The 23,385-nt window shown below is 39.2% G+C and overlaps 1 protein-coding gene across 2 annotated transcripts in view; it reads left to right on the top strand.

Moving 5' to 3' along the window:
* kcna4 (potassium voltage-gated channel, shaker-related subfamily, member 4) overlaps positions 1–12,327 on the top strand; it is a 38,051-nt gene extending 25,724 nt beyond the window's left edge. For both annotated transcript variants that reach the window (XM_049718156.2, XM_049718158.2), the window contains one exon: positions 6,733–12,327. The gene's annotated coding sequence lies outside the window, so the exon portion shown is untranslated. The remainder of the gene's footprint in view (positions 1–6,732) is intronic.
* Positions 12,328–23,385: the final 11,058 nt, after the last annotated feature.

The following is a 23,385-nucleotide window of genomic DNA, read 5'->3' as shown; positions in this document are numbered from 1 at the left end:
TCGTCATGACCTTTGCGTTGAACTCTACTTCTTTAATATTCATAAGAACATGACTCTCTCAGTCCTTGACACAAATGGACTGTTTGATAGAGTTCATCTTACATAAAAGCACACTGGACGCTTGCTGAGCTTCACACGATTGAAAAAAAAACAAAAAAACAAATACAAACAAAACTCTGGTAGTGCATTGTGTGTGAAATGTATGGTAAACTATGCAATAGGAATACAGGCTGGGGATGGAAGTACAGAGTGACCAACAGGGTTGCAGAGATGCATTTGAATTTGTTCAGTTCTTTCACTTTCGGAAAGATGTGATGAATGTACTAATAGTGCAAGTCAGTATGAACAAAAGCAACAATCTGCACCCTGTAAGTGATTGTATTGGGTTGAAAGAAAAGGACCTCATAGCAATCAATGTCTGGAAATAAAGTAGTGCCAAGCTAAGTAACATACTTTTCTAAGCCATATAATAATCAAAACAATATTTTCTTTGTCAAGTCTTTCCATATGTGCTGCAGACATTACTGTACATTTCTATAATATACTTCATTCTATTTTGTATTCTTGTTCGTCCTTGTAGGGAAAATACACCATCAAGAGATCAGTCTTAAGTTTGACATTTTACTCTTGAATCGCTTCGCTCTGTCAGCAAGTTATCAGCCTGAAAGATTAGATTAGAACTGCTGTCTGATTTGATCAATGTCATAGTAAAGAAGAAAGAAATTTATAGATTATTTGTCTGATGGCATGGAAGTAATTGGTACTAACCTACTTTTCAGCTGCTTCTCCTGTCTGGTTTCATGTAACATGCCATGTACGCTGCTTACGTAAGGCCCAACAGTACCTTTAGAGAATCTTTCCATCAATGACAACAAAGGAAGCATCACCTTTTGCTGTATTCCACATACTTTGCTCATAAACCAACATTTCTTTGGAACTTTTTTTACCATTCCTGGCTTCAGTGACATCCAAACAACATTCCCTCCTTTTGACATTTTGCCATTCATGCGCACAACACGTGATACTCAATGGGGCCAGCATACATGGATGCAGCAACAGGACTAATTTGAGTATGGGGCGCAGTCATGCACCATTCTGCCTAAATCAACAATAACCGTACAGCAGATGTGCAAGTGCAAAGTGCTGACACCGAGGTTGGTGGCAGATATTTTTTGTGTCGCTGCATCAACGCCGATGCGGGTCAGAGTATTTATAGTGTGAATGGTGTGTTCATCTAATTTGGTGTATGTGTGAGTGACTGGGAAACACACAGTGGATGTGAGAGCCCTGCAGGAGCGTGAGGCAAGAAGCAGCAAGAAGCAGAAAATCCCCACCGCCTTTGGATTAGTGTCAGCAAGCGGGAAGCCAGGCATCATGTGCATGTGCACTCTCCAGTCGGGTGCTTCTCGGTCTTGGAAAGCCTTCATTTGCGGGGAAATTTATAGAAAATGTCACTTAGATCTTTGGTGATTAGCCAGAAAACTACTTTTTTTTTTGCTTTTTGATGAGTCCATCTGTTGATGTTAATCATTTCATCAGATTAAAACTTGCTGTAGAATAAATTGGAGTGCGGTTATTTGCTTCATGCTGAAGATTCATGACACGCCTGCTCAAGGTTAGAACGTTTTGATGATGAGCGCATGTGGTAAAAATCAGTTGATGGGATTATTGAACTTCCCGCAACATTTCCCACAGTTGACCACTGACAGTCAGATAAGCCGTCAAACACCGTTTCAGCACGGCACACTCGGCGTCCTATAATACACAGTCCTAATACCATCTAAGACCGGCACTAAGGCTTTCCGACAGGTGACGTGCCTGTGAAGCTCTTCTCGTAGCTTTGATGGAGGTTGTTTCAGCTGCTCCTGGCGCCCAGATCACATGATCGTTGATGAAAGTATTAACATGAACGTTTGTGTCTCAAAGGAGTCTCCAGGGAAGGTGAGCTCAAGTGCAATCTGTCATCATCATGAAAATATATTCAACAACCAAAACACTAGTTTCATCTTGTGCTTATACATACTGATCTCTTTTGCTGACGTGATTCAGCTCAATTAATTTAATTTATTTGCAGTTTCATGAAACTTACTAAACCTGCCACATAAACGCCTCAACAGAACCTGACAAACGAATTTCCTCACTCGTCTGACACCGAATGACAATTCTTTCATGCCTACACCCATTTGCCAGGAGTGCATTGTTCATAGGCCATGACATGTCACATGTGCTGACTAACACCAAAATGACTGAGACAGATTGCTCGCTCTACTTCTAGTTTAAAGTTATCTCGAAACAGAACAATAATTGTAGTCATACAAAAGTTGCTTGAATCTGTGCAATAGCAAGCCCATATGTACTGGATAACAGCATTTTTAATTTAGGTTATGCAAAACGGTCAATCGGCACTCATCTTTTCTCCTACAGGAACTTGGGCACAGGTGTCAAACTCAAGGCCCTGGGGCCAGATACGGCCCGCCACATCATTTTATGTGGCCCGTGAAGACAAATCGTACAGCAAATTCGTGTCATTACTAGAATTGCAAATTGTCTTCACTTTTAATATCTTTTTATTTTTTTGACCAGTTTTTACTCATCTGATTCGAAAATGAGTTATTTGTCAGTTTGTTTTGTAGCTTTTACTGTATATAATATGAGGTGCTCGTACATTTATTTGGGTTGACAGTCATAATGGCCCTCCGAAAGAAGCTATGACTACAATGCGGCCCGCGAAAACAATGAGTTTGACATGCCTGACCTAGGGGGAATGAAATTTCTAGTTGCGCCCTCTAACGAAGAAAAAGTGTTGCACATTAAAAAAAAGTATGATGTCACAGTTGCAATGAGCTAAGAGAGCTATGTAAAAGTTAAAAGTGCAGAAAATGTACACATGCATAGACTGTCAGTTATGTCATCAGAGAATATCAGTGCTTCTGATGTCCTTCCAAACAGTCACCACAGTGATAGTAGCTGAAGTGTTATTGCTTGTGATCACACAGACCGCCATCATTAGCAGAGATGGTAAAAGTTCTTACACTTTGTAGTCCTCTGAAGATATTCATATACTTATGTATAAATTTTACAAAAATTAACCAGATTTGACATCTGAGCACACACATATGCGCTCTCTATGAAAATAGAGCATGTAATCTTATGACAAGATTTTGTTTACGCTTAGATCATCACGGAGCAATTCAAACAGAGGTCAATGTTCCGCAATATCCTGCAATAACAATGACGTGCAGCACTGAATCATGACTGCATTGCTACACAAGACCAGTCAGTTAGTTGCCCACGGAGATGTGCGCGGAGGAGGAAACGTGCTCTTCATTTAGTGGATGTATTGTCAAGAAAATTGAACATAATGCTCTGAGAAAGGAATAGAAGGATTTAAAGAAGTGTCTTTAACCTTCTGGGTTTTTAAATCCTCTGGACGTGCACAAAAAAATGACGATTACTATATTTTCAACCTTCAGAAATTCAAGCAACGTTTTCCTTGTTATGATATGCCGGCTCAAATCTACATGCTTCTTTGAAGATATGTGACTTTCAAGGGATTCCTCATTGCAGTTGAAATGATCTATCACTGACACTTCATGGCTCCACTAATGAGTGGCAGCTCTCTCATCTCTGGACTAGATTCTTGCGTCTTTGGGGAGGAATGTCACATAGCGCACACATGCAAATAGGTGATAATACTAATCCAAAACACGGTGCAACAACTCTATGGGTTGCCCCTAATCCTGTTCAACATCTTGCCGAATGGCGAGAAGTCGAAGTGGAGTGAAACAGCCTGACAGCCTTCAGGAGGGATCCAGACTTTAACTACAAAGAATACTAATGAGACAAACCTCGCCGCGAAACTGTGTCATAATTGGTTCGATTAAAACGTTTTATCTGTATGGAGGCAATTATATGTACGTATGGTTTATAACATGCAAACACATGCTGCAGCCATTCCCAGCTGACTTGGACGAGAAGCTGAGTACTTGGATGGTCAAATGTAAACATACTTTTCACTCTATATTATTTTCAGGCGTCCAAATGAATGATATTGTTAACTAAAGAAAAAAAAAGCCATTATTTTAAGAACGTGACACTACAGTTTTAAGTTTTTAATTGACGGTTAAAGGTTTCATTTAAATTGCAGAACCAAGTGCCCATTTCAACTTCTACTTGTTCTGACACCCAAATTGCAAGTAAATAACTCTACAAGCATCTGTTAGTGAGGACATGAATAGGTAAATAATAAAAAAATAGAATTTTTTTTGTCAATTAGCGTCCCCAATTCTTTTAAATTAGGTTAACCTTGGCATTACTCCATTGGCCACTTTTGGCAATTATTTTTTTAAATGATCTACAGGTTTGTTATGTACACTATTTACACAACATTTAATGGTCTGCTTTTGTTTTTGTTTAGATTTATTGTTTAGTATTGAAGTATTTAATATTGTTTTAATATTGGGCAGGCATTTTCTATAGTATAACGTGTGTATGCCACTAATCAGTGTATTTAAAATGATGTCACAATTGCATTGACGCAAGCATCGGCAGGTATGCGATACGTATCAAATTTGCTTTCACATTTGGAAGAAGCCTGATTCTGATCCAAAGATATCTGATTAAATACATGTTTTTCTCTGTACACTTTATGCTATCCAAATTGGACAACTGGCAAGCAAAAAATAGATAAATTGTGAATTGTGTCAGTTGAACCCTGCAGTGTAAATCCGGCCTTATATTACATGAATGATTGGGGCCATGGTCTATAAATGAAAGCAATTATCGGCAAAATTCACATGCAGTGAGAGCATTAAAATGATATCTGAAGCTAAAATGAAGCTGCTGAAGAGCTAATGTACAAAGAAAGCTACAAAATCTTCAAACAATCTACCACATCTGGTAAACATTTCAAATCTGCCCAACGCTGGCCCTTGTCCGTAAACTGTCTTCAAATCATTTTCCTGCACCTAAGTGAACAACAAATGGCTTATTTTTATTTCAAAGGACACTCAGAAAAACTATTGTGCCCAATATGTTGCCGTCAGTGCCGTGATATCAGACGGTAAACTCACATCTATGAAGCTTTTGTTATATACATTTTAAAAGTACAATGCCTCTTGATTAGTATTTGCACAGGGAAAATATTTGAAACAGATATGTTAAATCTTCCATGTGGGGTGGACTAAATCTCATGTAGACAGCAAAGCAACCACAACAAACATTGGTTCTTCAGTCAAATCCTAATGGGGGAATTAGGTAAAAGGCTCTCTATGTAGTGCTAATTGTCTTGTTGCTACTGCAGCTATGATTGCATACAAAATGTTTTTCCAGCTCCTCTGAGACGATGTGGAAATCCTCAAACTACTGAGGTGGAGAATTGTACAGCTGCTCTGTTTAGAGTCTGCATAAGCCTCTTTATAGCTTCTATTTTAATAGGCACATACCTCTTTAATGGAGCAATTCTTCTGCAATACGGTCGCCCTAAATGCAAGACCGAAAAACGGAAATGCTTGATAAGGACATAACTGGCGTGAAAATAATATTATAAAGACAGCTCTGTTGGTTGCCGTTTCATTAACTGATTCATTTTAGAGAGCATGAAACCTTTATTTATGGTTATGATTGTATTTGTTGCTTAAGTACTCATTCATGAAATGCTTTTGTCAGGACTACAAACTGATCCTTTTCTGTATATATCGTTTTGGTCCTGCCATTTGCTTAGAGGTCACAAATGAAATCATGGAAAGAAGTCACACATCACCATACTTGTTTTGTTTTTTGATTGTTGTATAGTCATGGCTGAGAACTGTTTTTATGCAAGTATTTACTGCAATTGTAGCTTTACGATGGCATTCGCATAGCATTAGCATAGGTTAGGGATTGAAGCAAGGCCCTGTCTGTATCCAATATATATGTTGTTTAACCACATCAATAATCTCAGCACCTCGTCTCTCTCATCATGCTGCATTGGAACAAAATGTGATAGAGTTCATACAATTGTTACACAAGCAAAATTGACATGACATAAATCGTAAATGCTCAAACCAAAACCACAATAAGCATTTAATTTTGCGTGGCTTTATTAACTGGCATGGTAACATGATGATCCTTTAATGCATAGGTGTCAAACTCAAGGCCCGGGGGCCAGATACGGCCCGCCACATCGTTGTATGTGGCCCGCAAAGACAGATTTTGCATCGGCTTTGTGTCATTACTTAAATTATAAATTGTCTTCACCTTAAAAAAAATTGAGATATTGCTTGCAATTTTTATTACCATTTGTCTTTTTAAAATAGTTTTTACTAGTCTCTGATTTCAAAACTAGTTATTCATCAGTTTGTTTTGTAGCCTATACTGTATATGGAATACGTTGACAATCATAATGGCCCGCCGAGGAAAACTATGACTACGATGCGGCCCGTAATAAAAATGAGTTTGACACCCCTGTAGCTAGAGTATTTCTGCAATGCCTCATATTGCTTTCAATGGTATACAAAAAAGACTAACTTAGCCTATTAGAAAGAGTGATACACTGTCCTGTGGTTGTTTTTAAATAGGTGTTTTCTAAAGACTCAAATTGTGATTTAAGCTCGCTCAGTGCTCATGTGTGAGCTGGCAGCTAATGAGTGTGGTGGTGATGTGAAGCTGAAAGCTGAGGCATCACCTTGGAGTGCAATATAAAAAAAAAAACCAATGCTGGTATTTTGAATATTTCCTGTTTGTGTGTTGCAGCTCTGCTAGTGACAGGGCGTAAACCCAGCATCTCACCATCGCAGCATTTTGACCAACATGGTGGCTACGAGTGGACACTGAAGAAAAACAACAGCTGGAGGGGGCTCAACAACATGTGGGGGCATGTGGGGGTGGAACTACTACTTTCTGAAATAGGTAAACAAACCATGCAGGGTTGAATAAATGAATAAACTGTGGCCCAGAATGATTGCCTTAATTACCACGCATAAACAGATGAAGGGATGATATGAGACTTATGTTTTCTTTACACGTGGAAAAAATGTCTTGTAAGAAACAGTTGTGAACATTTTAATATGCCAGAGAGAGAACAACTTTTGGTTTCAAAGTCAAAAGGAGGTTTCACGTAGGTGTTATGAAATTGTAACTTGTCCCGTCAGCTGTACTACGTATTTTGAGCTTTCGTATTGTCATCCAAACAAGGCTGACCCGAGTTGCTCAAAAGCCTGGAACCGAGTTTTTCCTTGTCCGAGCTGTGTCCTAACATTACGATTCTCATTGACACATTGTTTTTAGGACTGAAAGATCAATTGGTATCACGTCGCCCAGAACATTAACATCCACTCTCACCAAAACAAAGATGTCAGGCACATAAACCCCACCATAAATATCTTGCCACACACACCTTCCATCCCAGATGATGGATGGAACTCTCCAGTACTATCGCCAAGATTCCCACTCGTAAAGACAATACACCTTAGGTTGTTCTCAGATGCAAACCACAAATGGACCAGCTGCTTTGTTGACTTGTTTCCACTTTTAAGTGTATGCAAAGTAACATGAACGCGTGTTCTCTATTTTTTTAAACCTAGCCTTGATAAATACATAACCAAAGGTGAAACCCTGAACTTATTCTATGTTGTGCTCAGATGTTGTGTTATAGATGCACACCGAATAGGAGACAATGTATATAGCAGACATTTATACTTGTGTGTCCTGAGATGTATTACAGAGTCATTTGAGACTTTCAAACTTTATTTGACTGTTATGGTACGAGCGTCGATCATAATAATCATCTGTGTTTGTTTTGCCCTCAACGATGCGATCATGTTGCTCATATTGTTGTGAATGCTGCTCTCACACGTCTACTTTGTTTTTTCAATTTTAATTTATTTATTTATTTAAAACATAGCCTATCAAAAAGTCGTTATTTGAAAACACAAGATGACTAATGTTGTTTGGGCACTGAGGAGCTGAATTGCCTCCCTCTTACCTCTCTAATGTTGTTCACTCACATAGCTGTTTTGCATTATTAACTGTATCTTCAGTTGTATTTGGGTTTTATTCAACATGCAGTTTTAATTATACTATCACTTAAGAATCCCAGATTTAGAGCCCAATATCTTTTTATAAGTATTTCCCCTCTTTTACAGAAAATCCAAAGTACACACTACTGCTCTTTATTTGAACAATTTATATCTGTAATTACCTCACCGATTGTATCTGTGGGGGAATAAGCTATTCGCTGAATGTTCCTGGTGTTTCCAGAGTGTCATAAAAACTTGTAACAATACAGGATAGCCACAGTAGTTTTACAATTGATGTCAGTGGTTGTCGTTGTAAATTACCTTACAAGGAAGATGTTTTTATTGGGAACTAGATTTGCTGTTTATCTTGTCACTTAACAGCAGAGTTACTGGAATAAAAAATAAATAGCATAGGAAAAGTATTTCGGGGTGAAGTGAACCAATTGTGTCATTTTACCTAAATCCTGTTGATCAAGCTTCTTAACGTCTACAACAATGAGATTAGACTCAGTCATTTCTTTGTCAACTCTTGAATAATGTGCACTGTAAGACATTTATCATACGAGAATATGAATCAACTAAGCAGACAATTTGTGGGGGGAAAAGTGTGACATTTTTGGGACCTATACACAAATTCAAAATGATAACTGCTAAACAACGAGCATTGTATGTATACAGTGTAGATTGTTAGGACACTTGTATGCATATGCTGCATTCCCGAGAACTCAGAAGTTGGAAATTTCTGACCTCTGACTATGCAAAGTGAGTCAGAACATTGCTTCAAGTTGTTTCTATGTAGGAAGAGAAGCAGTAATGCTGGCTGACAGAAAAGAATTCACAATGACCTATTTTTTTTTTTCTCCTTATTTTATAAATCCACTAAAACTGAGGCTGGATCTTGTCATTTCCTAGAGGGAAATTTCCAACACAGTACTAGCAGTCCTGAATGCAGCGTTTGCACATTATTTATTTGCCCAATGTTTGCACCAAATAGTGAAGTCTTCCTGGTTGGACAGTGTTTTTCCGATAAGAAATATTGGTTTCCTACTAACGTGTACATGCTTGATTGTGTCTTTCTGGCAAATGAGAGCGAGATTTGATGGTGTTAAAGTCAACACCTCCAGTCACTGCGCATCAAACAGCACCAGAAGAGAAGGAAAGGAATCCGTTCAAGTGAACCATACTGACCCACTTCCTCAAGTGGGCTCTTAATTAAAATAATGACGGTGGTTTGAGGCTGCGGTTATGTCAACTCGCCGTGACACAGTCCCTTAAATCTGCTTTTGTCAGCACAGCAGACCACTACAACACTAATGATGATTGAATAGCTCACGCTGCTAATTAGAAAAGGTTTCTAACCTGCCGTTATAACACATTATGCAAGTGGTCATTCATACTTTTTAAAAAAAGAGTGAAAGAATAATGACAAAAATATTCAGTTTGTGCTAAGTATGAAGGTTTGAAAGATTACGCTTTACAGAACATTGCAAATTGAGTCGAGCAACACTTCTTCCACACACTGCTGATGTGAAAGATAACACTGCGATATCACAATGACTACCCGTTGATATGCTAAACACAAGGTCAAGTTATATTTTCCACATGGGGATCAATAACTACTTGGATTATGTCATGTATGAATATATAAAGTTTCAATACATTACAGAAACATTGTAACAATTAATATCCATCTTCTAACCTGTCAAATCATTCTCTTGAGCAGTAGAATAGTCAACCAAATATCAAAAGTCATATTTTTCAGGGATATTATAGTAAAGTATATAATATAGCATTTGTGAAGCGTGTTGTGCAAGGGTTGGGGGTGACCTGTTTAAGTTCAAACGTCCTGCAAATTTTGCCTAGCAACAAGTGGCTGTGTCACTGGGATCTTATTACCCCCCCCAAAAAACTATATAATTAATGTTTTATTGATCAAAAATCAAAAAGACAGCGGTGTGGTCAGGGGGTGGTTAGAAAATCGGACTCGGTTCTTAGGGTGGGGATTTGCAGTGTCAGCGTTTCAGAAAATGGATCAGACAAACTATTGTTTCTGTGGTTTTGTATACTGTAATAGTAAATACGTATTGTACTTTTACTAATATGTGGCCAACACAGTAAATAAAAAGAAAAAACCCTATCTGCACTGAATCACCATTCAACATTGTTTTCAGAGGCTTGTCCTCTCATTTTGCATTTATCGCATCTCGTGAATGCAAACTCCTCATTATAATGCTAATTTGTAATTGAAATAATGGAGAATTTTTAGCAAGCCCTACAGATGAATGACTGACTACCTCACACGGGACCACGCTAGCCGCCGGCTTCCACGTTAACACTAACGCCGGTGGGGCCATCAGACAACAATCGCAACAAGGTGAGAGGAGAAAAGTGAAATTCTAATGAGGCCAGCCTCCAGCAAGAAAACACACGGAGGCTATGTGCACAGAGGACAGAGGTGTCATAGCCACAGGAGGGCAATGAGGCCACGCTCATCAGACACAGTTTACAGTTATTCTGAGACATGACTTCTCCAATTACCATACAGTGGACCTGCTGGCAAGACCTGTAAGGTGCAATCATACAATACTGCTGGTGTGTTCATGCTGCGTGTGAATTCATCTGATGAGACCATTTTATGTTTTACCAACATTCACTGTAGCTATGCAGTGACCCTTTGTTTGTGTACTTCCCTGAATCGCTCTAAAATTGAATGTTGTGGAAAAACCTAATTTCAGTTGTTTGATTCAAAAAGTCAACATATCGCTAACGGGAACCCAAAAATAATCATTCTAAAAAATAATTACCTGAGTTTTTTTTTTTTAATTAATCAGACATTTGGTCATAATTAACTTTCAGAAAAGTGTTGATTGTTATAATATATCATTTTTACTTTTGAAATTGAGCAACTGAAATAAATGAACTTTTCTTAATATTCTAATTTACTGAGGGCCACCTAGTCAGTCTTGAAGTACTCTTACTTCACTAACATACAGGAATGCCAACAGACAGGTGATAAAATTCAATGATGCAAAACGCATTTGTAAAATCCAAATTTCCAACCTCCTAATCTCAAATGCAGCTTTTGCCAGACGTCTCTTAGCATAATCAATTAACAAACATAAAAATGTGGATCTCTATTTCGGTGAGACCAAACAGAGGATAAAATCAATCGAATCACTCGATACATTGATCCCATAGAAGACCATCAATACTAAGTGGAAGGAAGATAGGACACAATCTGACGATTGTAGCTGGTTGCTGATGGACTGACTGATTTAATCTGAAAATCATACACAGCAAAATGCACATTGGTTGGAAGCATATGAAGTTAGTAATTGCAAAGAGGAATATTTTGGATACTGTGATGTACCACCACACTTTTTATTGTTAACATAGTGTGGCGGTTGGGGAAAAAAAACACACATGCAGTGGCACGGCAGATTGTCAGAGTGATTATGTTCATTCATGCAGCGTCCCGTGTTAGATGGCAGAGAGGAGCAAATGAATGCAAGGCTGTCAGAGTGCCCCTGAGCAAAGCAACGCTTGGCACCAGCCATCACTCAACAAGCAGTGACACATTCGAGTCGATTGGTAAGGTGAAATTAAAGACACGGGACGGGGATAGAATGGTTTTTGTTAGCCGTGGCATATTTTGTCAAGAATCAGCAGATGAAAGATGTGTTCAAAAAACAAACATGAAGATTTAGTTGAATTCAGAAATATTTGACAGGTTGCACAGACTACTATTCTTGCTTTCGCATGCAAGTTGGTACAGTGTGGACAGCTAAGGTCGATTTTGAGGATATGACTTGGGTTTATCTCCATCAGTCATTGTCAAATCATCTGCAAACGCAAAGATGCTCTTGTTTCCGTACTTTGCAGTCGCAGTCAGTGTTTTGTCTGTTTTCTATAGCTGAAGCTGCTATAGTGTAAGCGCTTCAAAACGCCCATTCCATTGTCATTTTCCACGAAGGAATGACTGACTATTAATAAACATGTAAAATATTTCTACAGTTGAGGTGTAAGAAATATCCATGTGAGTTTTGGCCAGCCTTGCTTTTAACCTGCATGAAGCTTTGTTTTAAGAACAATGCATCCTCAAACAAAGTATGTTTGAGTTATTATTCTTCTCTATCACACACCCGTTTGCGTTGTATCTTTGGAGTATGTGTCTTTAATGATCCTTTTTTTGTTGTTATTAAAACCTCTGAATTCTGCATTTTCTACATTCACAACATTTTATAGGCAGCAATATGAGATGTGATTGAAAATGGACTATGTGCAATGTTGAATAAAGAAAATAATATATTCAATAAAAATTCTTAAAACATTTTTGTGTACATTTTTATGGTCAACTGGTGAATCAGGGGCAGTTCTAGCATCAGAAGTTTAGGGGTGCTGGAAGTTTTGGTGCCAGAGCACACACAGAAACACAGAAACACACACACACACACACGCAATGATACACACAAATGACAGTGATCGTGGGCAGCAAGTTAATAGCACCTTGGCTTTAAAATGAACGTGTACATGTGAAAAGTGCTACGCTCACTGCAGTCTACAGATAACACTCACAAATCCCAGCTGTCTACGCGTGCTACACAAAGACAACTCAAACATTCTTATCGAGTCCGCGGGCAAATACAGAGGACAGCGGTTCAATATGTAGCCTATAAGAAGGACGGACTGTTCACATGAAATCAAAGCCAGCCAGCACAAAAAGCAAGAGTCCCTTACAAACACAATGGTGAACAGCTGGCGACGTTCCTGGGATCCAATTGAGAACCGGGCCTCTTTCTTTGGCACCAATTGGTGGGTCAAGTGCTACCAATCTGAGAGGAGCACTTATAAATCAAGTTTATGAACGCCTGTCTCAATGGATGTTTATATGGACAAAATTTTAGGATTAAAATTTTGATCGAATGCATTGTGTTCTACTCAACTGTCAGACCCGGCTTTTAGATCAAAGGTCAGAGCTCTGCGCTCTCAAACCGGTGATGATGGAGGCGTCAGTTCGAGCCCTGTGTGACGGAGAGGCGGGAAAAAGCCAGCGACTGAACGTTTTCTTCGACCGTAGCTTTTTACAGTGCTTGTTTTTGAAACCCGAGTCCTGAGTGTACATGCTGAACACCATTTAAATATTTTAAATGGGTGTTGGATGGTGCAATTACTTGACTCTTGGACAAACACCAGTTCATCCATCAGGCCAGTTGACAGACATCATGGAGCTATCACATGAGGGTATAACCTTTTTACCTTCACTCAAAGGCCATGGGAAAGACATCAAAATGTCATTTCGAAAATTATTCATTTTTCATTGGGTTCAAATTAAAGTGCTTGTGGTGGTATGGATATGATGGAAATGGTGTTATATGAGCAAGCTAAACCTCCCATCATGCACCAATGTGACAGATTATTAAACATTTCATGCGTTCCTACATCTTTGGTTTTAGTAGTAGACCATTTAGTTTCCTTTTGCAATTATCCAACAGCGTCCTCGTGAGCATTTATCAATATTTATTAGAATTAGAGTGACCCTGTTCACCTGAATGCAAACATGAATTAGAAGGGAACATATCAAGTTCATTGTATAGCACATTTTGAAACTGTACATGAGATAATTCCAATTCAAATTTAAAATACATTAAGGGTTCGCTATGAAAAACTTGTCAGCTATCAAGGTTGAGAATGAATATTAAAAAAGAGAAAACAAGTTGGTGTGCTGTCATCTCCAGTTACTTCAGTCAACGCATGCTTCGGCCTTCCAGAAAAGGAGTACATCACTCACAGGTGTAAAATGACACCTGACATGGAACAATATCTAATCACATGGATGGAGTCATGCCAGTGAACTTGGTCTCCACCATTTTCCTTCATGGAAACTCAATGCTGCAGTACAGCACAATGCCAGCCGCTGAAACCCAATCAGCCAAATCCTAAAAGGTAAACCTGCTCACCTCCTCAGACAATGCTTCTGATGCCTGACGCCGGTGAGAAGCAGAACAATTGTGTTCAATGTTCCGCAGACAGGAAACCTTTCTTTTACATCCAGAGAAACGGCAGTTGGCCATCTGATTTATGAACGCACCCCGTGACTTCCTCCAGGGAAACATTTAGCTTGGATGGTCTTGGATTGGTCGACTGTTCACACTCAGTTAACTGACTGGACAATCAGTGACCCCGCCTAGATGATGACTTCTCAATAACAGTTATCACCTCCTATAATGGATCTAGAATTGGTTGTTCGAGACTGATAGCTCCATAAAGAGTAAATTGCAAATAATTCAATACATCCACTACATGAGCAAGACGGATACAGATGCTACATTGGGGCAGGGTGTGACAGTGCCCCGTCAGCTCCACTAGGTGGAGCTCTTTTTTGCATTCTTGTACCTTGACTTACAATGCCCCCCACTTACATGACACTTCTCCCATTACTGTCTTTTTTTTCCCACTTCATCAGACCCTCTCAACTACAGATAAGTTTACCTTTATCTAATTCCATCTGTTTTATGTTGAGTCATCATACGCTGAGTTTGTAGTGTGTAACGAGGTAAGTAAAGAACAGCTGATGATTCTGTTTTCAAAAGTAGGAAGTAAAAGTAAAACTTTTAAAAATAAACATCAAGTACAGATGCCTACAGAGTCTACCTAAAGCCCGCTTTCTACGGTAGAATTATTGATTAGATTTTAGCCCCAAATCTCGCCTCCCGTAGGTCATAGATCAGCCCCGATTCTAGTAGGAAGGCTCCAAAGATAGTCTCAGCAGATAATCCTGCCGTTGTGTGCTCAGGTTGATCTTGGCTGCTCAGGATGGCGCGAATTCGCACCTTCTGTTGTGGTCCACCAAGAACGAATGAACATGCAGACGGTTGACGGTGACGTGCAGCCAATCAGAAAGAGAGACGACGAGGATACGCAGTGGAAAAAAGTGTTTGTTCCAACACCAGACTTCCCGGTTCAAGGAAAATAATTCGTGTTGGCTTTATTCCATCTTCAACTGAAAGTGTTCTTAACAAATAAGTATACAAATCATTCCGTTACCTTGAAAAGTAAAAGTTTTGTGTGACCAGCTATTTTGAATGTTTAGAGATGGTCAGAATTAGTGGTGCAGGATTGAGGATGAGAGAGATGCTGAGATGGAAGTGATGACTGACAAAGATGTACGGGTTACAGAATGAGCTCATCAGAAGAACAGCTCTGGTTTGGAGACAAAGCTAGAAAGGCAAGCCTGAGAATGTTGGAACATGTGCAGAGGAGGGGTACCGGATATATCGCGAGAAAGATATTGGAAATAGAGCTGCCGGGGTGAAGGCAAAGAGGCAGACCATAAAGAGATTTATGAATGTGATGAAAGAAGACTTCCTGATAGCAGGAGTAACAGCAGGAGAGGTCGAGAACAGGGATCGAGTGATGGAAGACTGCAAGTGCCCAAAGGAAAAAAGTACTTTTTTTTAATGTGTATGATGTCGTGGTTATACTGTGACTGTGTCACAGTTACTAAATTTGTGGGTCTGATCTGTATTTGAATCTGGGCTGGATGTTCAACATGGATGCTAGCCTAATTGTTTAATAGTTAAAATTGTGCATAAGTGTGATGTGAGCATGCATGCATGCATGCATGGCTTGAATGTGCCCTGTGATTGGCAAGTGACCAATCAAGGGTGTACGCTGCCGCTTGCTCCAGCTCGTCCGTAACACTGAGAAGAACAAGCAGCATTACATATGGAAGGGTCCTTGCTACGGCCTTTCATGATTATTCATTCATTCATTCATTCATTCATTCATTCATTCATTCATTCATTCATTCATTCATTCATTCATTCATCTGTTTATTTATTTCCCAGACATGACGGAAAAAATGCCCATTTTGAGTTAAAATGTTTGTATTTCTTACAAGTGTGCAGCTTTGCTCAGTCATCATTTAAGTAACATTTCTGATGTTCAGTCGATTTAAGTAAACACGCCGGAGGAATTTGGCTTCCAATCAAATACCACTGTCTGGATGTTAAATACTCAAACAAGGTCAGATTAAAGTGTCAACATGCATTTTAGCCTGGCTTTCTTTGAGCCCATAAATTACTGACGGTTACAGCAACAGGCACTCAATAAAAGCATCTTAACACACATGACAGTGTTCAATCAATTTTGAGCTGCAAGGGAGACAGACAAGAAAGAGTAGAGGGATCAGCAATCAAAGCAACATTACATCAAACAACCACCGATTTCTAGTGGATTTATCTCAAAGCCCAGTAGTGCTTGGAACAAGTTTTTAGGCTTAACATTCTTGTTAGCTTTCAAATCTTTCTGCACACAAAGAAAAAAGTGTGCAAGAGATATTTGGAGGGTGTCTGTGATCAGATACCGTGCTTCGAGGTAAAAGTATTTCACACTGATTGAGCCAATCAAATGCTGTATGAATAAAGATGTATTGTATTGTATTGTGCTACTCTTCCCACAACTGTACATTTCTCACAAATGGGGCATCATTATGTGGAATAGAAATTTGTAAGATGAGCAGCAGAGCAATGAGGAAAATCCTCTCTGCCAATAGTAAACAACATTGTGATTTTGGAGGACAGAGTTTGGTCCCAAACTGGAGATACAGATGGCTTCTGGTTGCAGAATCTCATCTCAATATCTCTCGTGCAATAAAATTGGCTCCAACGAAGACAAGCCTCATTTTTTCCAATGATGGAAATGCCACTCAAACCCACTGCGTACATCCACGAAAAGATTTGACTCCAATGACGTGGCAATCAGCAGAGCATTCCTCGTGTCCTCTCTACATTTTGCCTCTACAATTTAACTGTCGTACGGAAAATTTGGACTCGTCACTGTGCACAATATTCCTCCACATTTTCAGGTTTCAGCTCACACATTTCCAAAACCAGTACAAAAGGACCTCTGAGTCTGGACAGATTGCCATATCATCCTGCAAACCTTATCTACAAATGGCAATTAAATCAGCCCATTGTACTTTCTTACTTACACGCAAACCATACTTTGGAATCTCGTCTTTTTAAAACAACCATTTTGCGGCCTGGCTCTGCCGTCCCTTAATATATAGAACTTCAGAACTTTAGTACCAGAAGCTCAACACACGAGTCAATGGCAACATAAAAAGAAGCTGTTTGGCAATGCCAAAGAAGATTTCTCAAATGTTTTACTTAGCTCTGCTGCTCATTCCATAAAGGCATATACTGTGTGTATGTATGTGTGTGTGTTTCAGTCAACCCAGAATAGCCCCTGTGACAGATTCTCATCCCGCTCTGACATTTTAAAGCATGAATAAAGAAGGTCAAAGGTGGAGATGTCCAAAAACAGGTCTAGGTCTGCGTTGGTGTGTGTACTGAGCAGGTTTTTTATGACCTCTCATCGTGTGTAAGGGTATCCTTGCTGTCCATCAGCACCATTGTATCCACAGTAAAGTGGAGGAGAACAACCTATTTTGGTTTGTGGTTCAAAAAATGCATTTTTGCGATCATGTGCTGGACACAGAAAGGTGACTGTGTCCTTTCCACCTCATTCTGTAGGCCAGGCTGTGTGTTCGAGCCCCAAATGGTGATATATGACACCGGGCGGAATGTATTCCTTGGTGGTGACACGTTTATGAAAAGCACATCAGTTCATTCTTCAGCTCCTTCATAAATGGAAAGCACTTGAAGGCGAGTTGAGAGAAGGCGGTGATCGGAGTGACATCTAAATTAGTCATGTGATTCATCTTGCTCGACTCGTCTGCAGCAGATCAATTGGAGCGTATTCTGCCGACTCTCCAGGATGCTGAGAATGCAGAGACGTGTAGTCTCTTGATACAGTGAGGAGGGAAGAGAATGGATTTGGTGTTGAACAGCACATGGGTAAATCGTATAGAAGGGCTGTTTGTTGTCATGGTAACAGGCAGTGTGGGCTGTGGCAAAAACACATCCCTTGCAAAGAGGCTTGATCGGGATCCAGAAGCTCGGCACGCCGCTGCTCTCCTCCTCCATTTTGAACATGGGAACACCGGTTGTGGTGCAAATGTGTAATGATGCGTTACGATCACATCTACATGAAACGCACAGATCAGCCGAGGGAGCTGAAGAAAGACGCGCAGTGTTTGAAGCACTGCTCAATTGGGATGATTGTGTGGAAGATGATTTTGTTTTGTCTTGTGAGATTTCAGTGTAAAGCTCAGAGAGAGAAAACAAATGTCAACAGCAGCAAGATTTGCCATATGAACTTTTAAAATTAGTTTCATGAAGACTGGAGCTTTTTTTGTTTTCTTCTTAAAACCTGTTTACAGGTACAATGGTCTACAAACACATGAATGCCACCTGGGCAAATGGTTGCCAATTAGATCATAAAGTCACAAAAAAGCCTTTCATGGTGATCCAAACCAAACAAAAACCTAACCAAAAAAAAAAATTTAAATTTTACATAGCAGAGAACATAGATCCTAATTAATGGTTGTGTTGTTGCTATGTGGATTTTGCTTTGGATTGTTTAGTTTTAACCTGCACTTGTAGACGGTTTTCTGAAGTTTTCTTGAACCCACTTGACAATAAGGGATCTAATGTTAGGGGCATTCAGTGTTGGTTCTGCCCCTTACATACTGAGGCTTCTCTAGATTATCTGAATCGTTTCATGATTTTATAGACCGCAGATGATGAATCGCTAGCAAATTTATGTTGAGATATGTTGTTCTTAAGATGGTGAACTATTTGCTTATGTAGTTGATCACAAAGTGATGAACTCCACAATATCCTTGCTTGTAAAGATACTATAACACATTTATTGTCAAATAAAAAACATTTAAAGATACAACTAAATTGCAATAATCGCATTAATGTAGCAGTAGTTGACCAAGTTTGCATCATGACTTCATTTTCAATCCGAACATGATGCACTGTTTGCAAATGCAATTTCGGTAGCAAATTTCTTTGTAGTAGCAGTTTGGACTCTTTTAGTGAGTACTCCACCGCATTCCCCCTCTCTTTGTAACGTTAATTAAAACCTGAGCATTAAATGATTTGTTAATTTTATTTTTGATCAGCTATTTTACTAAATCTAATTTGTGTCAAGAATACAATGGGTGCTTGAATGTACCATTTATCATGTAGTGCATGATCTGTTGCCAATTGATCTTGTTAAATTACTACGTAACTTCTGTAAAGTAAGATGAACTATGTAATGTTTCCACATGCCCAATATCACCATAAATGATATAAGTTTGAAGTCATTTGGACAGAAATTTGGAAGCAGGCTAGACTGATGACCCTGGACCGGTATAACAGAAACAAACAGTAGGGTAAAAAATGTAACCGTTCACAAGTGAAAAATATGAAATCTTAAGGTTTAGAGCTGAGGGGAAATAACAAATGACAGGACGAGGATTAAGTTTCGGTTCAGGATTTGATTAAGGAATTAGGAATAAACATGAGCAGTAGGTGATGTTTTCAGGAATGGATTTGGTGAGTGGAGGTTGTCCAAAGTGCACTGAGACCAATTTGTAGGGTACAAAGACACAGAGATTGTGTTATTTCTTTCAATAAATCGCCCCTTGAGTTTACTGGGCTTCATTCACAAGAAAAATAACTGAAGAAATGCATCATATCACTTGCCACTCCCACTTGACTGTAATCCCCTGTGTAAATGCATCTCTAAATTGACTGATCTTCACTTTGATTGCGCATGCTTGAGTGAAAACATCTGCCTTTTCTACAGGAAAAAGCTGTGAAAAAAATTGTCTCACCTTCTGTATATTAATACTAAGTAAGAAAAGGCTTGTAGGGAAACAACAGCCTTGCTCTCGCTCTGAACATTACACAGTCTGCGCCCAGGAGCTCCGGCTTTGCATAAAATGAACATTGATAAATTTAGCAGCTCTTACATAACTCACGCTCAGTTTGAATCTTACTGATGAGGCAGAAAAAGACATTTATTTCCCTTCAGCCTCCCCCCTCTAATGATTTTTTTTTTTTTTTTTTTGCAGTAAAGCGGCAAACATGAACAGCGGGGGCCGCAGCCTTTGACAAGAGTGGTGGGCGGGAACTGGGAGGCTGACAAATGTATAGCATGTATAAGAATAGGAAATGCACGCTCACTACCAACTTTCAGCCATTTTTGCTCCTTAAACCCCAAATAGAGAAAGGAAGATCTATTTACATTGCTGTGAAAAAGGATTTACTCTCTCAAATTCTTGTCTTTTTGCATAGTTTCCCCACTTTAATGTTCAAAATAGTGAAAAAAAATTTACAATTTCAGAGAAAGACAACTGAAGTAAACAAAATTCGGTTTTGAAAAGATAATTTTATTTACGTCCATAAATTATCAAAGCTACCTAAAGATATTTTCTGGATCTGGAGAAAAGATATGCTCACTGAATGTGTCATTCCTGTCAAAAATCGTGTTTGCAAGACAAAAAAAACCCAACAACTTCTTATACGCTACACATACTTCAAAGCCACTGTTGTTATTACAAGACAGAAGTGATGCATTCGATTCCCTCTTTTATGGACACAAGGAAAACTTATCATAAGTCTCTATTCATCTTAAGAACAGGAAACAATAACCTCATATGTTGTTTTCTCTGTGCACAAATTTCTAGATAAGGGTACGGGTGGGATCTACACACAATCACGTCCCTTTCTTTTCTAGCAAAATGTCCATCAAGGCATGCCAAATGTGGATGAGGTCAGAGCGGTGGTGAAGAAAACTTGCAAAAGGAATTCTGGGTGACACTCATGATAATCTTACACATTAGGCAATATAAAATCAGAAATCTCAACAACAAAAACAATCCATCCATGCATCCATTGTATATATGTCATTTGCACTGTGTGTGTGTGCGTGTGTGCGTGTGTGTGCGCATGCGTGTGTGTGTGTGTGTGTGTGTGTGTGTGTGTGTGTGTGTGTGTGTGTGTGTGTGTGTGTGTGTGTGTGTGTGTGTGTCGGGGGGGTGGGGGGGGGGGGGCAATATAACATGAATGTAAGCAGAAAATGTGCTATAGTGTGAAACTAATGGCCCGGGGGCCAGAGCTGGCCTGCCACATCATTTTACGTGGCCTGCAGTCAGTGAGTTTAAATAAAATGCTCAAGTGAGCACATAGAGGCAGGCGGGTGAGCAGTAACCCTGGAGCGAAAATTAAAAACAAGATAAACTTAGTACGAGCATGGAACTAAATCCTACAGTTTTAGTGTGGTAAAGGCACAAGACAAGAATCAGTTGTTGCGATCGTCAGTGGATATGCTTAAGGCATAAGGAGTGACAGAAGGCAGGTATGTGTTAATCTGGGATTAGTGATGGTTTGATATCAACTGCAGACGCATCAGCAGGTCAGAAGAAGCCAGGTCGGCCAACAAAACAGCGGAGGAGCAAACCGGGACAGGAAAGAACAGTCACTTTGTTGATTGCGTTACTGTTGCATTGAGGGCGCCACGGCACAATTCCACTGAAGTTTGTTGAAAGTGGACTTTGATGTTGCAAGAAACGATAAAACACATTCAATTTGGGAGTGGATTAATGCCATTTTTTAATCTTTTTGAAGGTGTCAGAAGTGAACATGAAGATGCACAATTCGGTGATGATTCATTCTTATATTATGCTTTATCTTTTTTCCTGTCTGGAAACCAAGAACATCAAACAAATGATGGTGCTCTGCTTGTCTTCCAAAAATAAAAATAAATAAAAGACCTGCTTCTGCATATTTGTTGCATAAAGTATCTTCAAGTGGTGGTGCAACACCCGGATTTTCTTCTGGATGAAATGCGAAGGACGAGGTATGTCAAACTGAGGCAGATGGAAAGTCCCTGAAGCCCACTTTACTAATTAAGCTCTAATGATATGTGATGTTAGAAACTAAGCCTGTGGCCATTTTTCACCACATGCTTGGCTACATAAGACTTGTGACCTCTGGCTCCCCCAGATGCTGTGTTTCCAAACAAAAAAGTGACCTTCTGCTTTTTGCACTCCCTGTATGATAGTAGACTGATTAAAAAGGACATTTGCTATTATGGTGCATTGTTGATGCCGGGCGACCGTTTGCAATAATGGAGAGTGGGTGCTGACTTTGTGACTGTGAGCTCAAATGACAAAAATGACTTCTTGTTGCAGTGAAACTTTTTTTTCCCCCTCAGCTACTTTCTGAACTCAACTGCGTAGACTTCAGGCATTCAAATATTTTAAAAACCAAAGTTAAGAGCCAATGATAAGAGTGTTTTAAGATTGTGATGTATTTTGGTATTTTTTGCAAATACATTAGTGATGGGTTTTGTTTTATAATTATATGAAACTTAGTGCGGTGCACCAACATGGTAATATTTATAAAATATTCTTATTCATCCATCCATCAATTCTCTGAACCGCTCAATCTCACTCGAGTGTGCTGGAGTATTAAAGTTTAAAAAGTTGTTCTAATGGATTAATATCTGACTGGTTAACCTTTGTCTATACAGATATAATAATTAATTAAATGTAGAGTCGTTAAAATGTTACGATACATTATTGTCGGCACAGTAGAGGTTTTGTGATGATGACAGTTTGGGCTGACTGAAGAACTATAATTGAACTGATTTGGAAATGTGGACCAAATCAAACTTGAGAAAGTGGCATTGAATAGGTCGAGATGCGTTTCGCACCAATAAGGTATTATTTTAATATCCAAGATATTAAAAGCCGCAAATGTAATTAAAAATGTGTGTGCGGCTCCATTTTATCATGTGGAACGTAACCCTACATTAAGTTTGGCCTACATGTTTGACATTTTTCATATTACTATATTTGCACTCTTAGTATTCTGTTTTTATTTGTTGTTTTCATTTTTTCCACCAAAACCAATTTCTTTGCTACTGCTGTGAGAGAACCTCCCCACAGGGATCAATAAAATTTCATATTATCTTTTATGAATCTGTGCACAAGGGCAAAACAATGAGTAACTTAAAGGGCGTTTACTGTGTGCAGTGTCATCTCCTGAGTTCTGTGTTGACTCTCGAAAGGGATATCTTTTTGCCTTTGACTTCCACTATTATTGCATCAATATCACTGTGCACAGCGGTTGCACTATAAATGTTTAACATGCTATATAGTGTCCCAATGACACAATCAGATTTAGTCCGCGAGTGAATGCTTTCAAGGTGTATCTCTGCAGCTCAAGCGCAAACTCCAGACGCACGAGCATTCAAATCAAAGCTTTTGTCTTTCCGTCAATTCTGCATATCCAGGTCACAACCATTGTGGAGCAGTCCCGCAAGTAGGTGGCGTCACGGTTCGGTTCCAATAAAACTGCTTACTCTTGCTGTCTTTCAACTCCAAGCCTCAAAGGAATTCTTCTCCAAAAAAAATTGACTGGCTTTGTTGCAGCACTTTGAGGCTATGGACAAGAGGTGAGTTTAATTTGATGATTTTAAA

This window comes from Syngnathus scovelli, chromosome 4, assembly GCF_024217435.2.
Source record: "Syngnathus scovelli strain Florida chromosome 4, RoL_Ssco_1.2, whole genome shotgun sequence".
Classification (NCBI taxonomy): Eukaryota; Metazoa; Chordata; class Actinopteri; order Syngnathiformes; family Syngnathidae; genus Syngnathus; species Syngnathus scovelli.
Note: the sequence above shows the minus strand (reverse complement) of the source record. Positions and strands in the feature narration are given on the sequence as shown.